This window comes from Grampus griseus (assembly GCF_964374135.1).
Source record: "Grampus griseus genome assembly, chromosome: 2".
NCBI classification, from domain to species: Eukaryota; Metazoa; Chordata; class Mammalia; order Artiodactyla; family Delphinidae; genus Grampus; species Grampus griseus.
The window spans coordinates 30,274,613-30,288,375 of NC_139018.1; the positions used below are offsets into that span (position 1 = coordinate 30,274,613).

The 13,763-nt window shown below is 43.8% G+C and overlaps 1 protein-coding gene across 1 annotated transcript in view; it reads right to left on the reverse strand.

The window, feature by feature from the left end:
• RGS6 (regulator of G protein signaling 6) overlaps positions 1 to 13,763 on the reverse strand; it is a 574,818-nt gene that overhangs the window by 477,500 nt on the left and 83,555 nt on the right. The window lies entirely within an intron of this gene.

Below are 13,763 nucleotides of genomic sequence, written 5' to 3' on the forward strand. Positions count from 1 at the left end.
CAGCAAAAGAGAGCACTTATGGGTGCTGGATGCAGACTGTGCAAGAGGAAGGGCCTCTCTGTAAGGATGAAACTTTAGAAACCCAGCAGAATAAACCTCAGGAACTTTCACAGTAGTTCACATTAGTGAGCATCAGGTGATCTTGATACCTCCGTAACCAAGAAACCCAGGAGTTGAATTATATTCAGAAGACACAGAGTCTGATATACATCAAAATACAATGATGGCTTCAGCTTTCTCACATGGCCAAGTGACAAGGTGAATGTATATCAGTAATCAGCAAGGTCACTATTATACAATTTCTGGCAAGACCTACAGTCTTTGGGTGACAAGGATTATGCAGCTGCTGCTTCATTTGAAACTATACTGTAGGTCTCCATGATAGAGACCCAGCTAGTAATAACTGCAAGAGGGATCATGAAAAACTGGTTCCCGCTACAGATGACACTTAATAATGTTTACAGGCACACTGTGACTTGCAAGCAATGTCCATATCCAACACGTTATCCATCCACTGTTGATTATTCCCAATGACAGGAGATTCTTAACAAATTATAATCCTGACTAACTTATCAATGTTACCCCAACATCAAGAGCCAGTACGATGCTAGAAACTGGCTCATATGTCATAGGGATTCCACTTTTTTTTTTTAAACATGGCTTGTGGACTAAATTCAGCCTGTTTTTTTTTTTTTAATTTATTAACTTATTTATTTTTATCTTTTGGCTGCATTGGGTCTCCGTTGCTGCACGCGGGCTTTCTCTAGTTGCGGTGCGCGGGGCTACTCTTCATTGCGGTGGGTGGGCTCCTCTTGTTGAGGAGCACGGGCTCTAGGCGCATGGGCTTCAGTAGTTGTGGCACGTGGGCTCAGTAGTTGTGGCTCGTGGGTTCTAGAATGCAGGCTCGGTAGTTGTGGCGCACGGGCTTAGTTGCTCCACGGCATGTGGCATCCTCCCGGACCAGGGCACGAACCCATGTCCCCTGCACTGGGAGGCAGATTCATAATTCCTGCACCACCAGGGAAGTCCGGGGATTCTACTTTTTATGACTCCAACCATTTAGGCTGTATTTCAACTACGACAGGACCTATAAATGAGGAACTGGCAGAAAGACTTCAAGAAGAGTACCTGTTTTTTGATTCACTAGAAGACCAAAAGCAACAATGAGAAGAGAGCGAGTCAACCCATGTTTATTTTTCAACTATACCGTCCGTCTGAGAATTTCACCAGAGCCACAAAGCCAAACAAATAAGTCCTCTTTCGCTAGTTCAGCTACCCACACTGAATCACACATAAGACTTCCATATCCATTACAGACATATTACAATGGAGCACAAACACAGCCTTAGCATAGGATCTCTCTGTGCTAATTTAAACAACACTACTTTAGCAATGTGTTCCAGAAGGATGCATGTCCTTTGAAACCATATTACGAGGATATTTCTCCAAAGGTTTATTCACTGCACCTTGAAGTGTAGCATTAGCAGTGCTATTATGATAACAAACGTAAGTCACTATCCGCAGTATTTAGTATGTTTAAATAAATTCTCCTTTCAGAGATAACTATAAGATGTATTAGCTAAGAAGGAAGAATGATAAAGGGCTATGCTCTGGGCTCTACTAGTTCCTTGCTTGTCTTTTCATTTCTTGCTACTCAGTGTAACTGGTACTCAGGAATTCTGCAAACAACTGCCAATCTAGTGAGGGAGTATCCACAAACCAGACTGCAATTCAAACGTGAATAAGCAAAACACATCCCCACGTGTCCAAGCAGTCTGGAGGTATGGCTGAAGGAAGGGGTTCAGAAGTTGGGGCTGATGAAAAGGAGAATGATTTCCATCTGAACTGGAGTTAATGCTTTTGGAAGAGCAAAGCAGCCAGGAATGAAAGAGCAGCCTACCCAGCCCCACAAAACTGCCAGGCTGGCCTTGTCATCACACAGCAGTGTAAATCCAATGGCTTTGTCAGCAAAAGCCAGCAGCACCCGCACGCAGTCCCCCAGGGCAGGGGCAGTTCTCAAACAAAAACAATGAGCACGTGTGACATTCATCTCCTACAGCAATTGAAATCAGGCTTCACGAATTAACAAAAACACTCCCAGCAGAAGATGGTCAGGTGATCTCACTGAAGCAACAACTGTGTTAAGAGGAATAAAAACAGAGCATATGTCAGTCTTTTATGGGCATCTAGCCCCTCTGTAAGAATGGTGATCAAGATAAATCCTATTTGAGAAACAGACATCGAGCTTCACATGTAAGGACTAAGAAAAACAATTGGCTAATGTATTTAGGAGTAGACCAGCCCCAACTTGGACTTGGGCAGTTTTCACAGTAGTTTGGGGCCTTACTCTGGCCCCAGCCTCCCCAGACTCTGTACCTGACACAATAGAGCAGCTTTATAATGAAGTGAATCATCTCTTAGACCTGTACTTTTTATATCACTGATTGCCTGTCACTGGGCCCCATCAGTGGTAGAGAAACCACCCCACTTCTGGGACTCACAATGGGAAAGTGTGGGCAGGGGCAGCAGCACACAGTGGAGGGCATCCTGATTCACATGCTCAAGGTCATAAACACTGTGATAGACCTAAAGGACCTTCGAACCTAATTTCAGAACATTAGTGTGTACACACATGTGCAAACACGTGCACATCCTTTTTAAAGCAGAGGACGTGGTCCATTCCTGGGTAGTTTCCTGCTTTTCCATTACATTTGGAGCAAAATCCAAACTCCCAAAGCCCTGGAGAATCAGCCTCCTCTTCTCCTCCTTCCCAAAACACAGGGCGACCTCTCTTCCTCAGGGCCCCTTAAAAGCTCTAGGTCTAGATCTGCGCATGCCTGGACCCCTCTCAAATCATTCCAGTCTCTCCACCAACCTTCCCACAACAAACAGGTTCTCCTGAGCTTTCCATCCTGTCATGCTCCTCTTACCTGTGCTATTTTCTCTGTAGCCAGACACTCCCTGACATGTGTATTTGCCTGTTTTGTCAAAGGACAATGAGAACACTACTCAGCATCTGAAATCAAACTACAAGGCTGAATTTATTGCTCAGATAATATGGAAGAGCTGTGCTGGCCAAAAGGTCTCTACAAGCAGAACAGGTGACGGATCTCATAGAGGGCTTTGGAAAGCGTGGAGCTCTGTGATTCACGGATGTTCAGAGTCATTCCTGGGCTGACAACAGGTGGGTGCTCAGGTAAGGCCGATGTTGATTGGCAGGTTTTCTGGAGCGCATCCATCCCTGATTGGCTGACTTTCAGAACTGGGGGGCCAACACTGGTTGGTTTCAAAACCAGCTTTCACTAAGATAAGTTGGTGTGGACCAAGTGAACAGATTTAAAATTGGTTCTGCTGGCTATTTGTTACCATAGCTATGGAACTTTCAAGCTTTTCCTAAGTTTGAGAGAACTTTTATCCTATTATTCTCTAAAGGTAAACTCCATTCAATTTGGTTTGCCTGTTTCATTCATCCTGTATCCCCCGTATCTACTACACCTGGCACATTCATGTTGACTAAATCAATCAATGGTTTGGGGCGGGGGGTTGCTAGATTACTGATAATGGGTGCTTTTGTTTTAAGATTTGCCACTTTATTCTCACAGCACAAGATAGCTGTTAAGTGCATGGCTTTATAATCACAGTCCTGGCTTTGAATTTTGGCTCTAACATTACCTAGCTTATGGCCTTCCTGAATCTCCATTTCATTAGTTGAAAGAAGGGTGGGAGGAAAGAATAACAGTATCTCCCAAGTCTCCTCTGAGGATTATGGAAACAATGCCCAGTTTCTAGCATGTTAAGTGTTTAAAAGCATAAATCATGTATATTACTACGTGGAAAATTTCTGAAAGGCTCAAAGAAGACATTCAAGACCATAAAGCCCAGGGTGATCAGGCGCAGCCCTATGAAAAGGCATAGAGTGGGCTTCCCTGGTGGCGCAGTGGTTGAGAGTCCGCCTGCCAATGCAGGGGATGTGGGTTCGTGCCCCGGTCCGGGAAGATCCCAAATGCCGCGGAGCAGCTGGGCCCGTGAGCCATGGCCGCTGAGCCTGCGCATCCGGAGCCTGTGCTCCACAACGGGAGAAGCCACAACAGTGAGAGGCCCGCGTACCGCAAAAAAAAAAAAGGCACAGAGTAAGGTCTGAGATAAGAGACTTCAAGAGGTGCTCCTGACTCCAAATCCTCCCATTCCCCCTTTCCTCCAGCCCGCCCTTCACCTCGGCCCCCACTGTGATCTGGATTTCCACTCCCTTCTTCCCAACCCTCCACCCCGACCCCACAGGCCAATCACTCCTGATATTCCCAACATTAACATCCCCCATGCCTGGTGATGGTTAACTGAGTTAAATCATCTTCTCCCAAAAGAAACACTATTTAGCAAGTGCATTATATTGATCTATTTATTTGATTAACTTTGTACAGTTAACTGCAACTTATATAGCAGAAACCAGACAGTGAGACACAGGACAGGTAAGTTTCGGAGGGGGCACTCAGACATAAAGTCCATGTATTCTGTTGCTTTGCCCAAGTCCAGTCCTGGCAAAAACGATCGTTTTCTAGGTCTTCATAGGATTTAACATGCTCGCTCTCTCTCGTTCTCTCTCTCTCTCTCTCTCTCTCTCTCTCTCTCACACACACACACACACACACACACACACACACACACGAGGACACATACAATCTCACTCAGCACCTCCATCCCCAGCTCTTGCCAATCAAAATCTCTAGTACCTTTAATTAGGTTTATGGGCACAAAGGAGGCTGAGTATTTTTTCCTTTGGCACTGTCTAAAACCTGACCAGAGCTGAGTACGTCTGCTCATACTGATGGTGAACTATACTCCTATAAGACTTGGCTTCACAGGATTTTGCTTTATCGTTATTAAAACAATAATCGTTATTATTATTGTTATTGTCCCTGGACCTCAGACATACAGATACATGAAACTGCACTCACTCTATGTGAAATGCAATAAGAATCCCAGCAAGGACTGAGTGAAATGATGAGGATGATTTTAATTTTTGTGACTTTGTTTGAATTAAAAAAAAAAATCCCACAAAGACTCAGAGGCAAAAAATATACAAATCAATTTTCACTGCAAAGTAAAGGAGCTGTTACAGTGGAGGATTCCTGGACTGAATGTCAATATTATGACATAGTGTGAGTGTGTTTCGTGTTTGGTAATTGCTATCACTGTTGCTTTTGTTGTGGCCACCCATTTACAATGCTTTGTGTCAGTTTATTTATCTCTTATAAAAATAAAATACAGTGTGTATGTGTGTGGAAAAAAAAAAAAAGAAGAATCCCAGTGAGGCCTGTGGGCAGCTGGCCCTGGGCTTGAGTCCTCTCTCCCATGGACTGGCTGTGTCACTCTGGGAAGGCTGCCTAAGCCTGCTGAGCTGCTATTCTGCTTTCTACCCATCTTGTGGAACTGTTCTGAGAATGTGAACATATAAACCACAGGCACAGCGTAGGGACTCATCAGGCAGCAGCTTAAAGTAGGCAGGGGTGCCGCGCACTTCAGCCCACAGGCTGCCAGTGCTGGGTGTGAAGCCATAAATGACTTTGGGGGAGAATTTCAGAGAAAATACAGGATCCATGGGAGTGGACGTTCTCCTGAAGAATAGGGGGTAATTGGGAACAACGGGAACCCACGTGACAGAGCACAGGCCTGGGGCGGAACTGGTCTCACATCCCAAAGTTTAGCCGTAAATGAAACCTTCTGAAAGGTTTTTGTGGGCCTCCTGTGAAACTGACTCCAAGTAAAGAAACTTGGTTCTAGCCACTTGTCTGAACTCTGCAGGCACATTCAACAGAGGAATAAGAAAGTGTGATGAATTGCTGGAGGGCACGCGCTCGGGTGAGGGTTCCGGGTGAGACCTAAGGCTTCTCTGAAGCCTTCCACCCAAGATTCAAGATCTCATTTGCTCCTGCTCTTAGGAAGGCACCACCTGGTGGCCGCTACCAGAAATGACAGCGCAGAATTAGCCTTAACCTCTTCCAGCAACAAAGTATTTTGTATTTATTCACTCAGCAAATATGTATTGAGTCCTTACTAGGGACCAGACAAGTGCTAAGTGCTGGATGTACATCGTGTATAGAATAAAATCCAGTGGCAGCTCTCAGCGAGCTCATTGTCGACACAACTGCTGAGTAGAGGAGTTGCACGTAACCAGAAGAGTGAAGAAGAACAAGGTCTTGACCCAGCTTGGACCAAGCCCTCTACTCCCCAGCCTCCCCCTCTATGCCATCCCCTCCCTTGCCTCTGGAGAATTATTTGCAAATAAATGGCATTCCTTTGCTCTAGGGTCCCTAGGTTTTTCTACCTCATTCCTCCTACCTCTATACCCATCTTTCCAATTGCACCAGACCAGCTCTCATTCCATTTTCAGAATGAAATTTCCTGCTCCATCCTCCCCTAAGGAAGGCTTGGATTCAGGAGAAAATTTTGTTCCTTTTTTGTGAGTTTTAACTGTTTCCTGTGATTCCAACTGCCTCTGATTAGCTCCCCTTTTCCTTCCCATGCTTCCTTTTCTGCCTTTTCTTCCACTAAGAAGCAGGTAAGTGAGAGACAATGAATTAAGAAATAAGAGGAACATTCCAGTCCTGCTTTTCTCCTAGTTTCAGCCCCTGACATTTTAAACCAACATTTTCAGAACTCTTATTTCAGAATTTCCCAGGGCACATTCTAGTGAATATCTACTTTTAATCTCTTGAGGATGGATTTGGTTTAGGAAAATTGTCTAATTTTAAATGGAGTCCCTACTGATGATTCAGATGGGTGAGTGAACTGGACTCGTGTCATCATGGGTCCAAAAATGAGTCACAGTTATTAAAGAAGGAAATTGGCTTTCTTGGGTAGCTGTAAGGCAGTTTAGCAAAGGGGGCTCCTCCAAATGTGTTTTGAGCTCTGAGAAGGTTTAGTGAAACAAGTATGTATCTTCCAAGACTCTTACTTAGAAAGTTATACTCATTTTGGACATATAAGTTTTCTCAATATTTTAGGATCACATGTGGGAAAGTACTAAGGAAATCAACGGGAATGGCCAGTTGGGGATCAGAACTAAGAGAGCTACAGGTGCTCAAAGGATGGCCCAGTGCATCCTATGACATCAGGATCGGCTTAAGACAGGCAGGACACTCCTAACTAGGTGGAGGCTGGAGGTAAAGATGGACACAAATGAAGGTAAGAGAGGATGCAGTCTGAGCTGGGGCGTGGAGAGTAGTTAACACAGAGGGAGTGAAAAAGCACCCACCTGTGAGCACAGGGGTAGCCGTGTTTGCCAACAGGACACATCTGTGTGTGCCCGGAAGAGGTTGTCACAGGAGAGAACTCAGATATAAAACGGGAAGACAGGTGAAGCGTGGTCCAGTTATGAAAGGCTTTGAAAACTATTTCAAAATGGTTGGACTTTCCCCCACAGATGATGGTAAGCATGAAAGATTTCTGAGCAAAGGAGCAATCAAAGCAGGGTCTTGATACACACAAGGGCAGGGTAGAGGCAGCTTGGGCTCCTGGCTAGAAGAGGCCTGTGGATTCAGTGGGACCTGAGTTCAAATTCTGACTTAACCACTTATTGGATCAGTGAGTGACCTTGAGGGAGTCTGTTTCCTCACCTGTAAAATGGGGATGATAATAATAATAATAAAGCTCCTATGGGGATCCAGTGCCCCGCCTGGAATAAGCACTCAAACGATGGCGTGTATGTGCCAGCACTTGGGCGGTGACAGATGGGTGAGAAGAGAGGCTAGCAGCCCAGAGAGAACACTTAGGAGGCCTTTACAGTCATTCTAAAACAGACCAGCAAAGCGCTCAGCTGGCAGGGGTTTCCTTTTCACAAAGGCAGTGGAAGGGATGCCACACAGATTTCCAAAGAAAGTCAATGAGGCCTGGCGATTGGTTGAGGAAAGAGGAGGGAAGGGTGGGGACTCAGGCCTAGAGGCTGCGGTCTGGGAGAAAGTGGTGCCATGAGCAGAGAGCAGAGAAGGGAGGGAGGGGCTCCCCATGCCACTGGCTCTGTCTGAGTCAGCAAGACCTGGGGAGGAGAAGATCTGAGGCCCAGTGGGCTTATTCCTTCATTTCCTTGGAGACTCTGTTCTCCCCCCGTCAGAGAGGCTTTCCCTGGCCAGCTCCTACACGCTTCTCCTTCAGAGCACGTGTGTAACTATCTGACATAGTATATGTTTGTTTACTGATGGGTTGTACTGTCTGGCTGTCTGCCTAATAAAACATGTGCTCCAGGAGGGACGACCTTTGTTTTGCTTGCTCCACATCCTCGGTGCCTAGGGCAGCGCCTGGCATACAGTAGACGGTCAGTAATATTAGTGTTGTTATTCAAGTGCTTTTAAAAGTGTCTCGCATATAAAACATGTTCAGGTAATATTAGCATTTATTGGTGAATATCTCAAAAAATTGTAAAGAGGAAGGCAGATGGGAAGTGCTGAACCTGGAACACTCCCACGTACTCACCAGGAAAAGGAAGAATTAACAGACTCTCCAAGATTAGAAATTTGGGCCTCCTTTTAAGGCAGGGAAGAGAGGTGAGATGTGCCCCTGGGGAGGGCCACACCTTGCACCATGTGGCCAGAGGCTTTTTCAAGCGCTAATCCTGAAAACAAAAAGAGGGAGGCAAAACCACTTCACCCACAGACGGGTCAGCAGCTATGAAAGGGGAAGAATGGGTATTTTGTGGCAACAGAAGAGGCAGGCGCTAGGGCTGAGTAAACTTCTGAAATATGAAATTAACTTGTAATGGCCTCTTTGGCCCAATCTTTCCCTTTCCTCTCGTCAGATCATTTGCAAATCCAGATTCTGGCAGAGTTCACAAGAGCTCACTTAGCTGGGAGACCAAACATCAAGCTAATTAGCAGATTCATAACTGACTGCTCCAGATATACAGGGACTGCAAGATCAGCTCCTCCAGCAAATATGCCTACCGTGCACTGGGAAAATTCTTGGCAAAGCCATTAACACAACTTCATAGTGAGACAGGTCTATGTTGCTGGTAGAACAGAACTTCTGCCACTTCTCAACCTCCCCCATGTAGATGAGGGCTCAGAGACGCCATGACTGCCCAAGCACCTCCTCTCAGGTAGCATCAGGTAACATACAGCGTTCCAGAATGCTCGTGCAAGCACCAAGCAAAAATCCCTAAGGCTACTTTTCAACTCAAATAAAGATTGTGCTGCTAAATTAGATTGTAAACAAGGTGAAGTGCCCTGGGGTCCATCCTCAGCCATTAACTGAGACTAAAACGTCAGCCACCTGCAACTCCTAATCACAAACTATAACGACCACTGACTCCTTCTTTGCAGAGGCCTTGATTTCAGAGGATGAGCAAATGAACCAAGAGGAGATATAAAAATTCACTTGTCTGTGGCCTTCCAGAAACTACATGCATGACAATACATCCTTAAAACATGTTTCAGCAGACTGGGAGTAAGGTACATTTCTCGAAAGTCAACATGGAAAACACTGGGTCGCTATTAATTCCCTGGAGCTCTACTGTGCTCAGAAGGAAGTGCACTCATGCTCCTTTTTGCAACTATTAATAGCCCCTAGGCAACTGCTTTTCAGATTTTTCTTTAATTTAAACTCACCCCAAACTGCAAATTCTCATAGACAAACACAATCACGATTCTATTCTGGATTACCAGGTGAGATAACTGTGTAAATATATTAGGAATATATTATATGAGATGGAAAATAGCATTGACCTTCACATTAGTCACCTTGAGAACGGGCACACTTCATACTTAGTGTTACTGATGTTCAGACCACTTAAGAGGAGGGAATGTCAGATAAAGCTAAGTTCCTTGCCTGGCTCTGCCCCTGACAAACTGCTAGGCCAGTTACTCAAGTTCTCCATTGGCAAAGAGTTATGGGGTCTTCGTAAGAATTACATGAGCTAATATCAGAGGACTCTGCATGCTGCCTAGCTCATGATTAGTTCGTTTAGGGATCCGATTTGGGGTTTTGCTTTTTGTTTTACTGGGTTTTGTTTTGATTTTGGGTGTTGAATCCTGAAATTGCATTTAAATGGCGATCTCTCATTTCAGCAAGATGTTGAGCTAAGATGACATACACATCCAAACATTCCTGCTATAAGCACCTAGAAATATCAGATACAATAATTTTTTTTGAGTAACTATTATTGTCATCATTAATGCCGTTTATTTTTTTTAACATCTTTACTGGAGTATAATTGCTTTACAATGGTGTGTTAGTTTCTGCTTTATAACAAAGTTAATTAGTTATACATATTCATATGTTTCCATATCTCTTCCCTCTTGTGTCTCCCTCCCTCCCACCCTCCCTATCCCACCCTTCTAGGTGGTCACAAACCACCTAGCTGATCTCCCTGTGCTATGCAGCTGCTTCCCATTAGCTATCTATTTTACATTTGGTAGTGTATATATGTCCATGCCACTCTCTCACTTTGTCACAGCTTACCCTTCCCCCTCCCCATATCCTCAAGTCCATCCTCTAGGAGGTCTGTGTCTTTATTCCTGTCTTACCCCTAGGTTCTTCATGACATTTTTTTTTCTTAAATTCCATATATATGTGTTAGCATACAGTATTTGTTTTTCTCTTTCTGACTTACTTCACTCTGTATGACAGACTCTAGGTCCATCCACCTCAGTACAAATATCTCAATTTCGTTTCTTTTTATGGCTGAGTAATATTCCATTGTATATATGTGCCACATCTTCTTTATCCATTCATCCGATGACGGACACTTAGGTTGCTTCCATGTCCTGGCTATTGTAAATAGAGCTGCAGTGAACATTTTGGTACATGACTCTTTTTGAATTATGGTTTTCTTAGGGTATATGCCCAGTAGTGATGAAAGAAATTTAAAGATGATACAAATAGATGGAGAGATATACCATGTTCTTGGATTGGAAGAATCAACATTGTGAAAATGACTATACTACCCAAAGCAATCTACAGATTCAATGCAATCCCTATCAAACTACCACTGGCATTTTTCACAGAACTAGAACAAAAAATTTCACAATTTGTATGGAAACACAAAAGACCCTGAATAGCCAAAGCAATCTTGAGAATGAAAAATGGAGCTGGAGGAATCAGGCTCCCTGACTTCAGACTATACTACAAAGCTACAGTAATCAAGACAGTATGGGACTGGCACAAAAATAGAAATATATATCAATGGAACAGGACAGATAGCCCAGAGATAAACCCACGCACATATGGTCACCTTATCTTTGATAAAGGAGGCAAGAATATACAGTGGAGAAAAGACAGCCTCTTCAATAAGTGGTGCTGGGAAAACTGGACAGCTACATGTAAAAGAATGAAATTAGAACACTCCCTAACGCCATACACAAAAATAAACTCAAAATGGATTAAAGACCTAAATGTAAGGCCAGACACTATCGAACTCTTAGAGGAAAACATAGGCAGAACACTCTATGACATAAATCACAGTAAGATCCTTTTTGACCCACCTCCTAGAGAAATGGAAATAAAAACAAAAATAAACAAATGGGACCTAATGAAACTTCAAAGCTTTTGCACAGCAAAGGAAACCATAAACAAGACCAAAAGACAACCCTCAGAATGGGAGAAAATATTTGCAAATGAAGCAACTGACAAAGGATTAATCTCCAAGATTTACAAGCAGCTCATGCAGCTCAATATGAGAAAAACAAACAACCCAATCCAAAAATGGGCAGAAGACCTAAATAGACATTTCTCCAAAGAAGATATACAGACTGCCAGCAAACACATGAAGGAATGCTCAACATCATTAATCATTAAAGAAATGCAAATCAAAACTACAATGAGATAACATCTCACACCAGTCAGAATGGCCATTATCAAAAAATTCAGATACAATAATTTTTTAAATGCATACTTGAACCTGCAATAAAGAATAGGAAATTACCAGGTGCCACAAACAAAGCCTCAACTGAAAACCAGAAGTAAGCAGAGGAATCAACTGGGCAGCCACTCCTGGGGCTGAGGGGGACCACAGGGCAGAGGAAGGAATAGAATAATCATTGATCCAGGGGAAGTAAGGGTGTAGATGTCAACTAGCACATGGGAACAGGAGGCTAAGCCCTTGAGTCCTGCCCGAGAGAGGAGGGTGCTGCCCAAAGCGAGGCCCTGCAAAGAGCTGCGACCCCAGGAAAAATGGGCTGAAAAGTATTTCCCTACCAGCTCAGCTAGCTTGTCTATCTCTGGCTTCAGGAGAGGAGAACTAAAAGCTTCCTGCAAAATTTGAACCTCATACCTCTACCTCTGGAGCATTTGGGGTACAAATTTAGGCTACAGTCTGGAAATGCTCAACCTAAGAAATTAGCATAAAAATTGGTCCTGGGCCAACGATGGGCATGGGAAAAATGAGAGCAAAACTCCCACAACCCATGCTACAGACAATTAGAAAAGTCAGACCCAGGAAGCTCACAAGTGATAAAAGCACAGTGAACCAGAGGATTCCAGCCCCTAAGAACTGGAAATAATAGAAAACTCTGAAAGAGAATATAATTAGGTATGTTTAAAAGGAGAGAAAAACCAATCACAGATGCAAAAAACACATTTGATAAAACTCAACATTAATTTATGATTTCTTAAAAACAACAAAATTCGGCAAACAAGAAAACCTTTCTTACAAATCTAAGACTAGAAAGACATTTTCTTAACCCAATAAAGGGCACACGCTAACCAGCCCATGGATAGCATCATTCTTAATGGCACAGCACTATAAGCTCTCCTTTTAAAGTCAGTAATGAGACAAGAAAGGTTACTATCACTTCCTGTGTTCAACACTGATGAGGGGGTTCACAAACTTTCTGTAAAGGGCCTGATAGCAAGTACTTTAGGCTTTGCAAACTAGAAAGTCTCTGTTCCAAGTAGTCAACTCTGCTGTTGTAATGCAAAAGGAACCAGAGACAATAAGAGTGTGGCTGTGTTTCAATAAAACTCTATTTACAAAAACAGGTATTAGAGTGGAAGTCCAAGCCAATACATTAATTCAAGAAAAATAAGTGAAAGTTACTGTGATATAATAAAATACATGTATCTGGTCTTCATCCCGGGTTCCTAGCACAGACCTCCTAAAACCCCTGGAATTTCCTGAGTGATAGGGGTGAGACGAGTGTCTTTTGCTATTCATAAGTCCCTTTTAACCACAGGTGAATTTATGCTAATGAGGTGACTCCTGGCAGATGAAGCTGGTTACCAGAGGAGAGGGGAGAGGGGCTGGAGATTGAGTTCAATCACCAATGGCCAAGAATTTAATCAATCATGCCTATGTAATGAAACCTCCATAAAAACCATAAAGGACAGGGTTTGGAGAGCTTCTGGGTAGGTGACCACGTGGAGGTGCTGCGAGGGTGGCGTGCCTGGAGAGGGCATGGAAGCCCCGTGTCCCCCTCCCCCCATATCTTGCCCTATACATCTCTTCCATTTGGCTGTTCCTAAGTTGTATCCCTATAATAAACCAGTGATAGTAAGTACAGTGCTTTCCTGAGATCTGCGCACCATTCTAGCAAATTACTGAACTCAGGAGGGGGTCATGGGAACCTACTAGTCAAAAGCACGGGAAGCCCAGACTTGTGATTGGCATCTGAAGAGGGGGCAGTCTTGAGGGGTCTGTGCTAACTCCAGGTTGATAATGCCAGAATTGAATTAAATTGTAGGCCATCCAGTTGGTCCACAGAAAATTGAAATGTGTGGAAAATCCACGCATGTGTTGTCAGTAGAAGAATGGTTTGCCTTTAGTCACACAAACTTAA